At 38.8% G+C, this 19,482-nt stretch overlaps 1 long non-coding RNA gene across 3 annotated transcripts in view; it reads right to left on the bottom strand.

Moving 5' to 3' along the window:
- Positions 1-6,180, bottom strand: part of LOC149749744 (uncharacterized) — a 75,839-nt gene extending 69,659 nt beyond the window's left edge. Inside the window, exons 1-3 of one of the 3 annotated variants that reach the window (XR_016392488.1) lie at positions 6,130-6,177; positions 4,486-4,673; positions 239-314 (exon numbers count right to left, since the gene is read on the bottom strand). This is a non-coding gene — a long non-coding RNA (uncharacterized LOC149749744). Of the gene's footprint in view, positions 1-238; positions 650-4,485; positions 4,674-6,129 lie in introns of all 3 variants that reach the window. The other 2 variants (XR_016392487.1, XR_016392489.1) reach the window with 2 other exon arrangements.
- Between the last annotated feature and the right edge of the window lie 13,302 nt (positions 6,181-19,482).

The following is a 19,482-nucleotide window of genomic DNA, read 5'->3' on the forward strand; positions in this document are numbered from 1 at the left end:
TTTAATTTTTACTTTATATTGGAGTATAGTTGATTAACAATGCTGTGTTAGCTTCAGGTGTACAGCAAAGTGACTCAGCTGTACGTATACATGTATCTACTCTTTATCGAATTTTTTTTCCCATATAAGTTATTACAGAGTATTGAGCAGAGTTCCTGGTGCTATACAGTAGCTCCTTGTTGGTTATCTATTTTAAATATAGCAGTATTATTATTGTTATTTTTACGCGGGTTGTTACCTGGTGCGTTGAATGATGTTTGGCAGCATCCTTGAACTCTAATGACCAGAAGCCAGTAGAATCTCCTTCTTCAGTCCTGACAATCACAAATGTTTTCTGACATTGTCAAATGTCCCCTATCAAAATCACTTCCAGTTGAGAATCACTGCCTTATGGATCTTGAACCAGTAGATCAATATACATAGAAATCAAAAGGGGAAATTTAACAGCTGTCATTCTGGTAAAGCCAGAATACAGCTTGGAATTTAAAATCAAGACTTCTTTCAGGACTTTCCTGGTGGTCCAGCAGTTAAGACTATGCACTTCCACTGCGGGTTCAATCCCTGGTTGGGGAACTAAGATTCCCCATGCTGCGTGGTGCGGCCAAAAAAGAAAAAAAAAAGGATTTCTTTCTTTCCCTCTGAAGTGAAACTAGTGAGAAACAGAAAGAACAAGAGAATGAGAATAAGAACGAGTGGTAAATTCTTGGCAGCCCAGGTCCCAATTCCCTCAATCATATTAGTTACATATTCCCAAATGAAGGAGTTGCTCTGAGGAGAAAAGAGGAAAATGCTTTCCTTACCCCAACAGAGGCAAGGCTTCCTAGGTTATACATGAGATTAAAATACAAGTTAGAGAAAAAAATGTGTGCTGTAGAAAGGGGACAAAGATAATCTAGGAGAAGTAACCTACGCAAATAGGCAAGCTGGACAATGAAGATGTAGAAAACCAGCGTCAGCAGATAAGTTCCAGAGGTTGGAATGGGGAATACAGCAGATGGACACAGAGCACCAAAGACTCAGAGAGGGAGCAAAATATTTCTCTCTACGCCTAAGCTTCCAGGTCCAGTCAGAGTCCATATGTAATTATAACAACCATTTGTCCACTGCAATAATCTGACTGAATTCTTCCTCGTAACCAAATGAGCCAGATTCAAACACTGATACTGCTATCATTTGTATGAAAAGAAGAGTAACTAGTCAATAATGTCAATCCAAATCTGAACCCATGTCATTTTTTTAAAAATTCAATTTTAATAGCTAAAAGGCAGGCTTGATTTTTTCGTGGATTTTTTTTTTTTTTTTTTTTTTGTAGTACGCGGGCCTCTCACTGCTGTGGCCTCTCCCGTTGCAGAGCACAGGCTCCGGACGCGCAGGCTCAGCGGCCACAGCTCACGAGCCCAGCCGCTCCGCGGCATGTGGGATCCTCCCGGACCGGGGCACGAACCCGCGTCCCCTGCATCGGGAGGCAGACTCCCAACCACTGCGCCACCAGGGAAGCCCTTTTTCGTGGATTTTTAAAGCAGTTTTGAGAGAGAAAGAAAAAGAATAAATGGCATTTTGCATCTTTCCTGGCATCCCAAGACCTTAAACAGCTTAAGACTAGGAGATAACTTCCTTTCCTCTACTGATTTTTCCCTTTTAGTTAGGTGCCTTTATAATAAGTTCAGTTATCTTTCTCTATTATATTTTTGTGAAAACTGCTTTTCTCTGCCAGAGATTGTATCTACTTCCTACACCCTTAAGAGATTCTATTTTCTTCTACAATTTTCAGTTCCTCAGAGTGCCTTGTCTAAATTTTCTAAATGTAGCACTGTAATCAAGGTTTCTAACTGTAAAAAAACAAAAACACAACAACAACAAACAGGCCTCAAGTTTCATATTTTTAGAACAATGACCAGGTGTTACTATGAAAAACCAGTTTCAGTTTGTCACTGATAAGACAAACTAAACTAAGAGGACTTTTTTCTTTACCCTCCCAAATGCGTTAAATGTACTATCCTCACCTCTGTTTTTTTTCTTCCTTGCATTGCTTAATTCACCTTTTATGATGGCAAGCATCAGGCAGGTCTTAAAAAAAACAAAAACAACTTCATCGTTTGCTATCATACGCCTTAAACAATGAGTCATCTAAAGAAGTGAACATTCTTGTTATTTCAAATCATTACTGAAAATTAGAAGCAAATGAAGCTAGAATATAAGTCTCAGAATTTTAAAAACTTGAGAAACATTAAAGAAAACGCAGTTCATCTCCCACTGTAGCTGGAACAAATAAACCCCAGAAAACTTTGCTCAAGGCCAAACAATAAGTAGGTCTGAGAGTTGAACCTAGATCATTTTACTCTAAATACTGTTCACCACTCTCTGGCCCTGCCATTATAACACACTGTCTCTATGTCTTTCTCTACTGTGTCATATGTAGTCACCATGTAACTAAAAAGTATACTGAGGATTTAATTTTTCTATCAGGTAGGTTCACAATGAACCACCCTAGGCATTATGAGGGGAAAATAGAAGCTAATATTTATTATCCACTCTGTGCCAGGCATTTGGCTAAGGAAACTGTATGCAAGTATCCCATTTAATCACCAAAATGTTTGCAATCTATGAAGTAGGCACCAAGGCAGTCTTACTCAGGGTTCAGCTGTAGAGCATAGAATCTTTCCTAGATACCTGAAGTAGAAAAGCTTATAATTAGAGAGAAGGGAAGCAACAGACCCTAGACTGAGGTTCTGGCCACACCAGGCTGCCACAACAGCTACTGCCTCTGCAATGGTGAGGAAGCAGATTCTCAAATCAGGAAACACCGCTGAAGCTGGTGACTCCAGCAACTGAGAACCTCTGACACCATCTGCACCAGAAAATTCCAAATCCATGTCCCCATGAGAATGTGTGACTTGCAGAACTAAAATCACATCCAGAACCATAGCTGTAAAGGAGCTGGGGAACATCCTGAAGAGACTGGAAAGGGAAGAAGTATAGGAAGGCACACAAGAAAGCAGTGGGAGTGGATACTGCAAAAGTCAATATAAACAAATTTATAGAAAACTCCAAATGCCTTCTGAACAATTTCTGATCCTCAGGATCAAAATCCCAAAAAGTATAATAACATCACTTTTATAATAAAATAATGAAAATTAATTTGAAGACAATATTAGATTGAAAGTCACTGTAGGAGAGAAAGGGTTTCCTAAAAGAAAATTGTAATCTGGAAAAAAAAAAAGAAGAAAGTGTTTCTTTTCTGAGTTAATGTCATGTTAATATAAGTCTAACTTCTAGAAGTAACTTGTAATTACAATCATTTATTTTATTTATTATTTTCTGCTTTTACTAAAATGAATTTAGTACATGGTTAGGTTTTGGATAGCTGCCATCCACACTAAAATGAACAGTAATGAAACTTGCTATTAGTGCTTTTAAGAGCATGCTAATGTTACTCATTAAACACTGGATGGATTGTTTCTCAGCCCATGTTCCATGGTGGCTGCATTTGATTATGTATATGTTGGCCGAAATGCTGGCAAATGACATGGACTGTCCTCCCAGAACACGCATGGAAATGAAATGTGTGCATCCTGAGGCGAGCTGGGTGAGAAAAGTTCAGCACTTAATGAAATCAACAAAGAGCCTGTTTGTCAAGGGTGACTTGAAGTGTGTGTAAATGATCCTTGCCTCCATAAGCACGATGAGGTGATTTTACCATCAGTGATTTTAGGTGATTAAACACCTCTGGTCTGCTGCTCCCATTAAGCAGCACCATTACTTTCATCCTTGCAACAAAGCTAAGGTTTATGCTTTATTAGGGAGTCTGTGGTGACTAGATGTGTCATTATCTGTCCTACCATCCACCACTGGGTTTAGAATTTTTACTTCAAAATGACCACCATTCACTCTTTCAGATTCCTTCTAGTTTACTATTTAATGTGTGCTTGCTCTGCACTATTCTCGATGGAGCTCATGCTGTTTATGTTTCCAGAGCTTTTTAAGACTCATCCTTGAATAAAGATTAGGAAAAAGTCATTTGCGTTTCCTCCAAAGAACAGCTATTAGATGGGTAATGGATCCTGGAGCTCAGATTATTAAATATTCAACTGTCCTTCTGGATCATCAGGAGGTGCATATCCCAGTTTGACAGGGACAAAGTTAGCCTATAAAAGGACCCAATTTCTCTGGTTAAGGGCTGTGAATCTCATTTTATAGGGTATGCAAGAATGATCAATGATTTTATTTTCATTTAATCAAATTATATTCAGCCTCAAAAGCCTAATGGGCTGCTAGGAGATTCTGATCTCTGCCATTGCTGGCTGTATCACCTTCAGGGTTCACCCATAATTTAGGACATTCTAGAGAAAGAGCTTCATCTTGCAGTCTTCTGTGGCCACAGCAGAAATCCTCATTATGCAAGTCTATAATCTAAAAGCTATTTGATTTTACGCCATGTATGTACCTGGGGATGTACGCTGAGACTAGGAGCCTCTAGAATCTCACCTTCAAACTGCTTCCCATTCCTTCCAAAATCCTGTCACCATCAATGTGCATCCTCCAAAATTCCAATCCTAAACATAGGCACTTAGTATCATCTTTCCAGGATGCTCAGCCTTTAAAGATCAAAACCCAGGAGAGGAATATATCTTCCAGGAAATTTCTGCAAGTTAGCACTGAAATACAAGCCTGCCCTGAGACAAAAGAGCATAAAAGGTGCTAAGATACTTTTGTGAAATGTGGCTGGGGAGGATTCAGACGAGGAGAAAAAAATTAAGAAGAATTATTTCCATAAATTATTCTGAATACTTACTGTGTGCCAGGCACTGTTTTAAGTGCTATATTTGAATGGTGTTTTACTAAGCTCTCAAGATAAGTCCCAAGTGAGGATTAAATGAAACATCACTAATACATGCCAAACAACTATTTTAAGCACATTCGAAAGATCATTACCTCATATAATCACATAACAACTCTATCAGGTAGGAACTACTGTTATCACCAAATGAAGAACTAAGGTATAGAAAGATAAGTAAGGTGCTGAAAAGGGGTCACTGGACCTGTATGTAAGAATGTTTTTTAAATGGGACATTGGCCTTAAGCACTTAGAAATCTAAGATAAGCATTTTAAAGTTATTCCAAACAGGGCTACATGAATGGCCAGAGTGGGCAGCTTCTCTGTGCCAAAAGATACATAATCATAGATCAAAAAACAATTACCACTTTCAGTGTGTAAGATATTTTAACAGCTATTTTGTTCTAACAGTTATTAAAGTGAATATAGAACTGACTTATATCAGTGGTTTCACTTTTCATACTTAATTACCCAGTTACCCTTATAAAGCACTAAAGAAAATATGGGGGAGTCAAGATGGCAGACTAGGAGGGCATGAAATTCGCATCTTGGCACAACTAGGGCACCTACCAGGCACCGGTAGGGGACCACGGACGCCTAAGGGGACGGGAGGAACTCCCAGCAACCAAGTACGACATGGGGCATGGGGAGAGTGAGTGGGGAGGAGAAGTGGAGGTGAGACTGGACTGGCGCCCCTGAGGGGCAGCTGGGGGAGAGGAAGAGATCCCACACCTGGAGGGGGAAATTAGGGGACCACTGGGAGGGCAGAGGATCAAAAGGGAGGGTGGCTAGGTTTCCCCTACTCTCTTGGGCCCCAGAAGCCTGATGAAATCCCGGACCTGATCCTCTGCCCACCTAAACCCCTCCAGCTGCGTGGGTCCTGAGGGAGTGGGAGGGAGGAAAGGGGGAGCAAAAGTAAAGGCCAGACCTCTGGGACCTGCACCCCTGAGGGGCAAATGGGTGGGGGTAGGAGTTCCTACGCTCAGTGGGACCAGCCCACATTTAGGGTCCAGCGGCGACTGTGGAGACCCTGGGGGAGACCATGGGGGAGGGCGTGGAGGAACAGAAAGGAACACGGCCAGCGCTTTCGCTGCCCACTTAGGCACCGGGGAGCCTGTTGGGCTCCCAGGCCTAATCCTCTGCCCTGGGAGCCTCCCTCCTACCAGGTAGAGCCCAAGCCCTGCCCCTACACCCCCACCCAGGGCCCCACCTCTACACTCGGAGACCCCTTCTGAGACCCCCTCCAAACACCCTGGGCCTAAACCCCGCACACACACCCTCACCCATGGCCCTACCTCCAAACTCCCGAAATCCACACTCCAGAGAACCCCTTTGGATGTGCTGCCCCTCCCATTCCGTGTAGGTCCTAGGCAGAGGCCCCACCACACACTTGAATGTTGCCCAGCCTAGTCCCCACACCCAAGGCCTTTTCTGGCTGTGTGGGTCCTGAGTCTAGGCCCCGCCCCACACTCAAACGTCACCACCCTGGCTAGGCCCCGCCCAACCCTAAACCCTGCCCCTGCCTAAGTTCCACCCCCCCACCTAAACTCCACCCCCAAGAGCCAAGGCCTTTTTTTTTTTTTTCCTTTTCTCTTCTTTTAGGTCGGGGTGCTGTTTTACCTTCTTCTTGATAATTCATTAATATAATTAATTTTTTCTAATAAACCTTTTATTTTTCTAATTTTATTTTATTCTCTATACTTTGTTATTGTTCTGCTCCTTTTGGGTTGTTCCCCCCCACCACTTTTTTTTCTTGTTTCTGGTGTGGTTTTGTTTTCCCTTGTTGCAGTTGCAGTTGTTTCAATTATATTTTTATTTTTCCTAATACATTTTTTATTGTTCTAATTTTATATTTATTCTTTGTTATTGTACTGCTCCTTTTATTCTTTTTTATTCTTTTTTTTTAATGATGCTATGCAGCTTGCAGGTTCTTGGTTCCCAGGCCAGAGGTCAGGCCCAAGCTCCTGTGGTGGGAGCACCAAGTCCAAGCTGCTGGACTAACAAAGAACCTCAGATGCCAGGAAATATTAATTGAGGTGAGGCCTCCTGGAGGTCCTCATCTCGGCACCAAGGTCCGGCTCTACCTAACTTCCTGCAAACTCCATTGAAGGAAGCCTCAGGCCAAACAACCAGTAAGACAGGAATACAGCCCCTCCCATCAAAAAAAAAATGAAACAACAAAAATTATGTTACAGATGAAGGAGCAAGGTAAAATCCTACAAGACCAAATAAATGAAGACAAAATATGCAACCTACCTGAAAAGGAATTCAGAGTAAGGACAGTAAAGATGATCCAAAATCTCAGAAACAGAATGGAGAAAAACACAAACATTTAACAAGGATCTAAAGGAACTGAAGAGCAAACAAACAGTGATGAACAATGTAATAACTGATATTAAAAATACTATAGAAGGAATCAATAGCAGAATAACTGAGGCAGAAGAATGGATGAATGAGCTGGAAGATAAAATGGTGAAAACAACTGCCAGGGAGCAGAATAAAGAAAAAAAAAATGAAAAGAACTGAGAACAGTCTCAGAGACTTCTGGGACAACATTAAACACACCAACATTCGAATTATAGTGGTCCCAGAAGAAAAAGAGAAAAAGAAAGGGTCTGAGAAAATATTTGAAGAGATTAGAGTCAAAAACTTCCCTAACAAGGGAAAGGAAATAGTCAATCAAGTCCAGGAAGTGCAGAGAGTTCCATACAGGGAAAACCCAAAGAGAAACACACCAAGACACATATTAATCAAACTATCAAAAATTAAATACAAAGAAAAATATTAAAAGCAGTAATGGAAAAGCAACAAATATCACACAAGGGAATCCCCATAAGGTTAACAGCTGATCTTTCAGCAGAAACTCTGCAAGCCAGAAGCGAATGGCAGGACATATTTAAAGTGATGAAAGGGAAAAACCTACAACCAACATGACTCTACCCAGCAAGGATCTCATTCAGATTTGACAGAGAAATTAAAACCTTTACAGACATGCAAAAGCTAAGAGAATTTAGCACCATCAAACCAGCTTTACAACAAATGATAAAGGAACTTCTCTAGGCAGGAAACACAAGAGAAGGAAAAGACCTACAATAATAAACCCAAAACAATTAAGAAAATGGTAATAGGAACATACATATCAATAATTACCATAAATGTAAATGGATTAAATGCTCCAACAAAAAGACACAGACTGGCTGAATGGTTAAAAAAACAAGACCCATATTTGTGCTGTCTACAAGAGACCCACTTCAGACCTAGGGACACATACTGACTGAAAGTGAGGGAATGGAAAAAGATATTCCATGCAAATGGAAATCAAAAGAAAGCTGGAGTAGCAATTCTCATATCAGACAAAAGAGACTTTAAAACAAAGACAAGAGACAAAGAAGGACACTACATGATGATCAAGGGATCAACCCAAGTAAAATATATAACAATTGTAAATATTTATGCACCCAACAAAGGAGCACCTCAATACATAAAGCAAATACTAACAGCCATAAAAGGGGAAATCGACAGTAACACAATCATAGGAGGGGACTTTAACACTCCACTTTCACCAATGGACAGATCATCCAAAATGAAAATAAATAACGAAACACAAGCTTTAAATGATACATTAAACAAGATGGACTTAATTGATATTTATAGGACATTCCATTCAAAAACAAGAGAATAAACATTCTTCTCAAGTGCTCATGGAACATTCTCCAGGATAGATCATATCTTGGGTCACAAATCGAGCCTTGGTAAATTTAAGAACATTCAAATTGTATCAAGTATCTTTTCCAACTACAACGCTATGAGACTAAATATCAATTGCAGGAAAAATGTGCAAAAAATACAGACACATGGACGCTAAACAATACACTACTAAATAACCAAGATATCACTGAAGAAATCAAAGAGGAAATAAAAAAATACCTTGAAACAAATGACAATGAAAACATGATGACACAAAAACCTATGGGATGCAGCAAAATCAGTTCTAAGAGCGACGTTTCTATCAATACAATCCTACCTTAAAAAACAAGAAACATCTCAAATAAACAACCTACATGTAAATGAATGAAATTAGAACACTCCCTAAAACCATACACAAAAATAAACTCAAAATGGATGAAAGACCTAAGTGTAAGACCAGACACCATCAAACTCTTAGAGGAAAACATAGGCAGAACACTCTATGACATAAATCACAGCAAGATCCCTTTTGACCCACCTCCTAGAGAAATGGAAATAAAAACGAAAATAAACCAATGGGACCTAATGAAACTTCAAAGCTTTTGCACAGCAAAGGGAAACATAAACAAGACGAAAAGACAACCCTCAGAATGGGAGAAAATATTTGCAAATGAAGCAACTGACAAAGGATTAATCTCCAAATCATACAAACAACTCATGCAGCTCAATATCAAAAAAACAAGCAACCGAATCCAAAAATAGGCAGAAGACCTAAATAGACATTTCTCCAAAGAAGATATACAGATTGATGACAAACACATGAAAGGATGCTCAACATCACTAATCATTAGAGAAATGCAAATCACTAATCATTAGAGAAATGCAAATCAAAACCACAAGGAGGTATCACATCACACTGGTCAGAATGGCCATCATCAAAAAATCTCCAAACAATAAATGCTGGAGAGGGTGTGCAGAAAAGGGAATCCTCTTGTACTGTTGGTGGGAATGTAAATTGATACAGCCACTGTGGAGAACAGTATGGAGGTTCCTTAAAAAACTAAAAATAGAACTACCATACAACCCAGCAATCCCACTACTGGGTATATACCCTGAGAAAACCATAATTCAAAAAGAGTCATGTACCAAAATGTTCATTGCAGCTCTATTTACAATAGTGAGGATATGGAAGCAACCTAAGTGTCCATCAACAGATGAATGGATAAAGAAGATGTGGCGCATATATATATACATGGACTATTACTCCACCATAAAAAGGAATGAAATTGAGTTATTTGTAGTGAGGTGGATGGACCTAGAATCCGTCATGCAGAGTGAAGCAAGTCAGAAAGAGAAAAACAAATACCGTACGCTAACACATATATATGGAATTTTAAAAAGCCGTACTGATGAACCTAGTGGCAGGGCAGGAATAAAGATGTAGACGTAGAGAATGGATTTGAGGGCACAGGGGAGGGGGCAGGCGATGCTGGGATGAAGTGAAAGAGTAGCACTGACATATATACACTACCAAACGTAAAATGGATGGCTAGTAGGAAGCTGCTGCATAGCACAAGGAGGTCAGCTTGGTGCTTTGTGACGACCTAGATGGGTGGGATAGGGAGGGTGGGAGGGAGGCTCAAGACGGAGGGGATATGGGGATATATGTATACATATAGCTGATTCACTTTGTTGTACAGCAGAAACTAACACAACATTGTAAAGCATTTATACTCCAATAAACATGTGAAAAAAAAGAAAATATGGGGCAATCTAAATAAATTATGTAAATTACAGGTTGCACAGGGATTTGGAGAAAACAATGGCAGTGGTACACAATCCCTGTCGTTCAGACAATTCTGCTCTTGGTATCGGTAGGCAGGAGTGTTAGGTATGTGAAAACATGATGGAAGAACACATGCTAGCATGTAAAGGAGGCCAGGATTCCTCCCTGTGAATGGAGGTGTTCAGAGACATTACTATACACTCACATGAGGCATATTCAGGAAAAGGGAGATTGCTTTGGCCAAAACAGAGTTAGTAAACCAGAAGCAAACTGCAACTGATCCTAACAAAGTGAACAGTAATGGTGGAAATATCAGCAGAGGCTAAATTATGAGGAGCTTTGAATATTAACTTTAGACTTGCTTATATAGTTACAAACGCTCATGGTATATGTCAATTTTTTCTTTCAATGTTGCATATAAAAGTGATACAAGCTCCTAATGAAAATTTCAATCAGTAATTAAATGTATACATTTTTAAAAATCTATTTACATTTATTTCTAAGAGGTAACTGTTCTAATAAAATAGGGTATAGCCTTCCAAACTTTGTCTGTACATACACATGTACATATGTAAACACATACTTATTTTCTCAACTAAATTGTGTATCTACTCTAAAATCTCTTATAGCTTGCTTTCTTATTTGACAATCCATCTTGGGGATTTTTCTATGTTAAGCCAGGTAGATTTATCTCTTTTAATAGTTACATAGTATTCTACTTTGCAGATACAGCATTATTGATTCAACCAAGCCCCTGTTGATTGGCATTTGAGTTCACTGATGATTTTGAATAGACAACAAAAACTTTAAAGAAAAGAAACTGTTTAAATATAACCATTAAAATATCTCACATACTAAGAGTGGTAATTGTTCTTTGATCTAGAATAAAACATCCTATTGCACAGATGAGCTGTCCACTCTGAACATCCATACAGACTTGTATAGAATAATGTTAAAAATTTAAAGCAATGTGCCAGAAGATGATTTACAGAAGAAATCTTTAACTTTTTTCTAATCATAGATTTCCTCTAAAAATCAGATCAAAATCTGATTGTAGTATTTTGCATTCAACGTCAGGGGCTGAACCTTTGAAATTTATAAGTGGAGAACATCATGTATTATATAGAGCCAGGACTCCAGATAGTGAAAATAGCTGATTATTGCAAGTGCTTAATTATGGTAGCAACAATTAGAATAAGGGGGAAAAGACTGATGAGATATCAAGGAAAACTATCAATACAGCTTGATAACTAATTGCACAAGAAGAGTAAAGGGGAGTGTATACTTAAAAGTGGTTTCAAGGTTCTGATTTGGGGTGAAATAATGATGATTTTAATTGTCACTTGACAACTTTTTCACATCAGAAAGAAGATAGAAAGAAAGACAGAGAGACAGGAAAAGGAAGGAAGGGTGGGAGGAAGGGAGGGAGGGAAGGAAGAAGGAAGGGAGGGAGGAAGAAAGGGAAAGAAAGAAAGAAAGAAAGAAAGAAAGGAGGGAGGGAGGGAGGGAGGAAGGAAGGAAGGAAGGAAGGAAAGAAAAGAATACCTCTAATGTCACTTGGTCAAGAAAAGTGGGAAAGGTCGTTACATGATTAAGGCAAATTCATATTAAAATAACCAGGACCCTACAAGAATCTGATACAAAGGGGTAATACTACTACACTGAACGGAAAGACTTTCCTTCCAAGGAGACACTTTTATTCCCCTAAAATATCAAGATGCAATAGAATCCTCTTCTAACAAGTACTGTGAACCATTAGGTTTCAGGGAAGTCAAACAAAGACAGTCCTACAAACAAAACCTGCATTCTTTGAAGGAAGTGTAAATTGAGACAAGCTGAAAAGAAACCATTTCACTGATCTCAGGGTATCAATAATTCACAGGTAATGATCAATAACTGGCCACCCTAGTTGATCTGTAAATCAAAGCTGTACCACACAGCACTCCATTGCTCTTCATCAGCATCTTTATACATTATAATGCAACTTTTACTCTGTGCTTTCAATAATCAAATCTGCTGATATGAGATCTGGTTGCAGTTTCTAAGAACAGAAACCCATGGTGGTTCTAAATTATTAAATGCAATTTTAAAATGCAAAATGTTCATTTTTCTTCATCCAAAAAAACCCTTACATACCGTGTTGATAGCAAAATGGATGGTATTAAAGTTACAAAGTAATGATTAAAATCACAAAAGCAGATAGAATGGACCTGATTCTGGTTGTTATGAGGAGAATGTTAAGGAGATGGGGCATGGAGGGCTTTAGAGTTTATGGCTCATCACCATTTGTTGGAAACAAGCAATCAATAGGATATATGACTCTGACAAAGATGGGAAACATTTTGAGCCATTATTTTCACCCTCTCTCACAGATGAACGGGATATGAGCAAAGAAGTGTGGGCCTGTATATTTTCCAATGACTTACAAATTTAATAAAAAAGAAAGAACATCCATTGATCCTTTTTATGGGTCCTAAAGTATGGATGTTCATAGAAAGAATTGTAAGAAATAAAGCATCACATCTTTACTCACTACTTTAACTGCATGCTTCTAATGGCACATTTGTTTGAATCAATTTTTAGACTGCTATTCCTTTTAGTAGTATTTCCCTCCCTCACTAGCAAGATTCACTATGGAAAAATATTAACTATTTCTCAAGTATGTGCTATATTATAGCATGAAAAGTCTCCAAAGGTGTTTTGGGGGGTAGAAATTGGTTTAAACCCAGCATGTCTTATCCTATCGAATTGTTCTTCCTTACCTCCCGCCAACTCATAAAGTCAGCAATGAGGTAATAAGAGCTGCACCCAGAAAGCTTTCTCCCCAAACTGTCATTAGGCTATCTAGTAGAGCAGGTCATATGGTACATGTCCTCACATCTTTTGGAGACAACTATTAAAATACCCTCAGAACAAAAGAAATAGGCTTGTGTTTTGAGAGCAATCTTTTGTTTGAGATTAAATTACAGAACCCACCCAGTAAAGGCAATTTCAGTGTAAGCAAACTTAAGTTTGGTGACCTTTTCCAGGTGTCTGAGGTACCACAGGGCACTTCTGATAGCTGGGGCAGGGGGCGGGGGCAGGTCAATGTAATACTGTGATGCTAGAGAACTGTCCACAATACCGCCCTTTCTTCTGACACCATCTAAATAGTCTGGGCATTTCCCTAATCACCCTCACTTTTGACACAAATTACAAGTTCAGAGATCCCCAAGACCACCCGCAAGTTCGATAATTTTCTAGAAAAACGGACAAATATCACTGAAAGCTATTATACTCATGGCTATAGCCTATTACAATGAAAGAATACCAATTAAAATCAGACAAAGGAAAAAATGCAATTGGTAGACTTTAGAAGGTCTCCAAACACGGATCATCCAGCTGTCCTTTCCTGGTGAAGTCATGGACAGTGTTAACTCCTCTCATCAATGACGTGTGCTAATAGACATGAAGAATTTGCATTCAGGAAAGCTCACCTAAGCTTTGGTTTCTAGAGTTTTAACTGGAGCTTAGTCACAGACCCAGTTGACTGCCTCCTGGAGGAGTTGGTCGGGGTTATTCTATAAAGACATTATTAAGAAACTGACAAAATTGAAAGATGCACTGTAGATTAAAGGATTATATTCATGTAAATTTTTAAAGTTGATAACTGTACTATGATGTGAAAATGTAAGAGGATAACCCTATTCTTAGGAAACACACACTGACATATTTAGCGATAAAGGGTCAAACTATTATACATGTGTAACTTACCCTAAAATAGCTCAAAATATTATGTGCATATGTATATATACAATTACTTACATATATACTCTGTGTGTTTATATAGAGACACATATATACATATATGTGTGTATATATGTGAGTGATCAGTCTGTTCAAATAATCTATTTCTTCCTGATTCAGTTTTGGTGGACTGTAAATGTTTAGAATTTTGTCCATTTCTTCAAGGCTCTCCAATTGTTGGCATACAATTGTTCATAGTATTCTCTTATGGTTTATGTAGTTCTGTGGTATTGGTTATTGTTTCTCCTTTTTCATTTTTTATTTTGTTTATTTGGATTATTTATCTTTTCTTCTTGGTGAGCCTGCCCAGAAGTTGGTCAATTTTGTTTACCCTTTCAAAGAAACAGCTATTGGTTTTATTGATTTCTTTTTCTATTGTTTTTAAAATATCTTTTATTTCCTCTGATTTTTATTATTTCCTTCTTTCTGCTAAGTTTAAGTTTTGTTTGTTCTTCTTTTTCTAATTATTTTAGGAGGTAGGTTAGGTTGTTTATTTGAGATTTTGCTTGTTTTCTGAGGAAGACCTGTATCACTATGAACATCCATCTAAGAACTGCGTTTGCTGCATTCCGTAAATTTTTGTATGGTTGTGTATTCACTGTCATTTATCTCAAGGTATTGTTAAATTTATTCTTTGGTTTCATCGTTGGCCCTTTGGTCTTTTAGTAGCATGTTGTTTAGTTTCCATGTAATCATTTTGTTTTGTTTTGTTTTCTCATTTACTTTTCTGTGGTTGATTTCTAGCTTCATGTCACTGTGGTAAAAAAAAATGCTTGAAATAATTTCTATACTCTTAAGTTGGCTGAGGTTTTTTCTGTGCCCTAGTATGTGGTCAGTCCTAGAAAATGTTCCATGTGCACTTGAAAACAATGTGTATTCTGCTTTTTTTTGGATGTAATGTTCCAAAAATATCAGTTAAGTCTAATTGTTCTATTGCATCATTTAGGATCTCTGTTGCCATATTGATTTTCTGTCTAGAAGTTCTGCCACTGATGTGAGTGGGGTGTTAAAGTCTCCTACTATTATTGTATTTCCATCAATTTCTCCCTTTATATCAGTTAGTATTTGTTTTATGTATTTGGGTGCTCCTATATTGGGTGCATATATATATATATGTTGACAAGTGTAATATCCTCTTCTTGTACTGATCCTTTTATCACTATATAGTGTCCTTCTTTTTCTTTCTTAATGGCCTTTGTTTCGAAGTTTATTTTGTATCATATGAGTATTTCAACCCCCAATTTATCGTTTCCATTTGCATGAAGTATCTTTTTCCATCCCCTCACTTTCAATCTATGTGTGATCTTTGACGTAAAGTGGATCTCTTGTAGGGAGACTATTGTAGGCTCTTATTTTTTTTAATGCAATCTGTTACTCTATGTCTTTTGATTGGAGTGCTTAGTCCATTGACATCTAAGGTGATTATTGATAGATACGTATTTATTGCCATTTTAAACCTTGCTTTCCAGTTGATTCTGTATTTCTTTGTTTCTTTTTGTTTTTTCTTTTGTACTTTGATGCCTTCCTTTTGTATTATGTTTGTGTTCTTTTTTGGTTTCTGTGAACCTATTGCATGTTTTTGATTTGTGGCTACACTGTTTTTCAAAAATATTAACCCCTTGCTATATCTACTTGCTTTAGACTGATAGTCATATAGGCTCCAACACATTCTGAAAAAAACCCCTACATTTTCTTACTCTCCTCCCCAACATTTTATGAGTTTGATGTCCTCTTTTAAATCTTCATGTTTATCATCTTGCTGTTCATTGTGGTTACCATTGCTTTCACAAATTTTTTTTTGATTTTTTTCTTTTTTTAATCTGTATACTAGCTTAATTTAAGTGATATACTTTCCAATTGTGATTTTCTCTTTCCTATAGGTTCTTGCTTCTTTTCTATTTAGAAAAGACATTTCAATATTTCTTTTAAGGACAGGTTTAGTATTGCTGTATTCCTTTAGCTTTTGTTTGAGAAATTCTTTATCTCTCCTTCTATTCTGAATGTTAATCTTCCTGGGTAGAGTATTTTAGATTGCAGAATTTTCCCTTTCAAGACTTTGGATATATTTTCCCCCTCCCTTCTGGCATGCAACATTTCTGTAGAGAAATCGGCTGATAGCCTTGTGGGGGTTTCCTTGTAATAAACTCTTTGTTTTTCTCTTGCTGTTTTTTGAATCCTCTCTTTAACTTTTGCCATTTTAATTATAATATGTCTTGGTGTAGGTCTGTTTGGGTTTATCTTGTATGGGTCCCTCTGTGTTTCCTGTACCTGGATATCTGTTTCCTTCTTTAGGGTTGGGAAGTTTTCAGCCATAATTTCTTCAACTACATTTTTGATCCCCTTTCACCTTTCTTCTCCTTCTGGAATCCCTATTATGCATAGACTGGCATGCTTTATATTATCCCATAGGTCTCTTATATTGCTTTCATTTTTTTTTAAATTTGGCTTTCTGTCTGCTGTTCTGATTGGCTGATTTCCATTATTCTATCTTCCAGATCACTTATTCCTTCTTCTGCATTACTCATTCTGCTATTCATTGCCTTTAGTTCAGATTTCATCTCTGCAAATGAATTTTCTAATTTTTCTTGGCTCCTCCTTATAGTTTCTAGTTCCTTTTTATAGTAATCCACATTTCTGTTGATAGCTTCTCTTAATTCCTTCAATATTTTCATTATCTCCTTTTTGAACTCAGTTTCTATTAGACTGAAGAGGTCTGTTTGTTTGTTCTTTCAGGGGAATTCTCTTGATCTTTTCATTGGGAGTGGTTCCTCATCTTCTTCACTTTACTTTTATTTCTCTTACTCTATGAGTTTAGGAGAAACAGCTATCTACTGTGGTCTTGGAGGGCTATTTTTGCATGGGAACATCCCTGTGTAGCCTGCATGGGTTTAATGTTTTTTGGTGTGAGGGCTGTTTTTAGTATGGATGCCTGTGACCTCTTTTCTCAGTGTGTGCTGGCTGTTATCCCCTCATTCGGGGATGTGACTGTTGTGGTGTCTAGCTGGAGCTTGCACTGAATGTTGAATGGGGCCTCCTCTTTGCTCTATGGTTGTCACAGCCCTGTTGGGGGCAGGATCTGCTCCGTAGCTGTTGGACTAGAAGCCCCCATATCTGTTTGTGAGCTGTGCTTTGAGGTAGGCAAGATTAGAGCACTCCCACTGAGAGAGAAGCCACTAAGTATTCCTCTGCTGGAGCTGTCCACTGGGGAGTGTGCTCTGTGGTGTCACCTATCACCCATCTCACAAAGTACACTGTTGTTGGCACTTCCCTCAGACCTGCCTCAACTGTGAGAATGCCAGAAATCGGCCCTGGTGTCCCTCAGGTGTTGCTTTCACAAAACTATCAGTGCAGATCCATAGGCACAGATCCACTAAAATCAGGTAACAGGGCCACAGTTGTTGCACACTTGGACCCACCATGGGAGCTATGGAAACAGCCCAGACCCTGGCCATGCCTCCACATATGCATGCCCTATAAGCCCACAGATTCTAAGGCCAGACCTGTCCCAGCTGTGGGAGTACCCACTGTCCACTTGGATGTCCTGCAGGTGCAGATTTTACAAAGCTGGTGGTGGCAGTTTAAATCTGTGGATTGCATAGCCATGGGGAAAGGGCTCAGATTTCAGCCCTGCTTCCTAAGTTGAATGGCCCCTGGAGATAAGCTCTGATTTCAGCCCACCTCTGCCTGTGGGCAACATGCTGGCACTTGCACCTTTGTGCTCCCAGAGCTTGTAGAGGTGGGACCAAGCTGGCTGAGAGCTCACTGAGAAAGAGGCTGTTTTGGCAGGCCCTGCCCCTCCCTTCACAGGCCGCTTAAAAATGGTATTTCACTTCTATGGCAGGCCCAGGCTTCTTCTGCATACACTCGTGATTACAGCCTGTACCAAACTCCAGCCCCTTCAGGCTGTCTCTGTGCAGCCAATCCCAGTCCTGTCCCCAGGTCTGTCCTCTAATACCCGAGTTTCAGCCCCCAGCCCCCACCCACACCAGTGGAGGCACTTATCGGGCTAGGGAGTGCAGGGTGGTGGCACGGACCATCTGTGCAGGTCTCTCTCTGTTCTGCCTGCCGAAACTGGTTGCTGTACTTTCCTCTGAGCTTCTGAAGTTCTCTTTCTGTCCCAGCTGATCTTGCTGCCAGTGAGGGGGCTTCCCAGGTTGCAGGAATCTTTCCTGTTTCACAGCTCCCTTCCAGGGGTTCAGGTCCTGTCCTGCTTCCTTTTATTTTCTTTCATCCCACCTGGATACATGGAGATCTTTCTTTCACTTTTGTGTGTCTGAGAGCTGCCAGGATTCAGTAGGTATTCTGTGAGAATTGTTCTGCATGTAGATGTATTTTTGAAGTATTTGTGGGAAGAGGTGAGCTCCACATCCTTCTATTCTTCCGTCTTGATTGGAGCCCTCTGGTTGTTTTTTTGATAAGGAGTTGTATGAGTTGTTTATATATTTTAGATATTAGTCCCTTATTGGTCATATCATATGCAGATATTTTCTTCCATTCAGATATTTTGTCAATGTCTTCCTTTGTTGTGCAAAAACTTTTAAGTTTAATTAGTCCCCATTTGTTTATTTTTGCTCTTGTTTCTTTTGCCTTAGGAGATAAATCATTGCAATATATATTTTTTGGATCTATGTGAAAGAGTGTTCTGCCTTTGTTCTCTCCTAGGAGTTTTATAGTTTCTGGTCTTATATTTAGGTAGGTCTTTAATCCGTTTTATTTTTGTATGTGGTGTGAGAAAATGTTCTGATTTCATTCTTTTTCATGTAACTGACCAGTTTTCCCAGCACTATTTATTGAAGAGACTTTCTTTTCCTGCCGTATATTCTTGGCTCCTTTTGTAGATTAATTGACCATAGATGTGTGGGTTTATTTCTGGGTCTCAGTTCTCTTCCATTGATCTGTGTGTCTGTTTTTGTGCCAGTGCCATGCTGTTTTGATTACTGTAGACTTGTAGTATAGTCTGAAATCAGGGAGCATGATAATTTGAGCGATCTACTTTTTTTCTCAAGATTGCTGTGGCAACTTGAGGTCTTTTGTGGTTAGTTCCATATAAATTTTAGGATTATTTGGTCTAATTTGGTGAAAAGTGTCATGGTTATTTTGTCAGGGATTCCATCAAATGTGTAGATTGCTTTGTGTAGTATGGACACATTTAACTATTAATTCTTCCAATCTAAGAACACAGGATATCTTTCCATTTCTTTGTATCATCTTCAATTTCCTTCATCAGTGTTTCATAATTTTCAGAGTTTAGGTTTTTCTCCTCCTTGGTTAAGTTTATTCCTAGGTATTTTATTCTTTCTGATCCAATTCTAAACATGACTTTGTTCTGCTTTCTCTTTTTGATAGTTCATTATTAGTGTATAAAAAAGCAACAGATTTCTGTATATTA

The sequence above is a fragment of the Delphinapterus leucas genome, chromosome 3 (genome assembly GCF_059928025.1).
Source record: "Delphinapterus leucas isolate spDelLeu-1000000601 "Yukka" chromosome 3, BTC_Dleu_Yukka2, whole genome shotgun sequence".
NCBI classification, from domain to species: domain Eukaryota; kingdom Metazoa; phylum Chordata; class Mammalia; order Artiodactyla; family Monodontidae; genus Delphinapterus; species Delphinapterus leucas.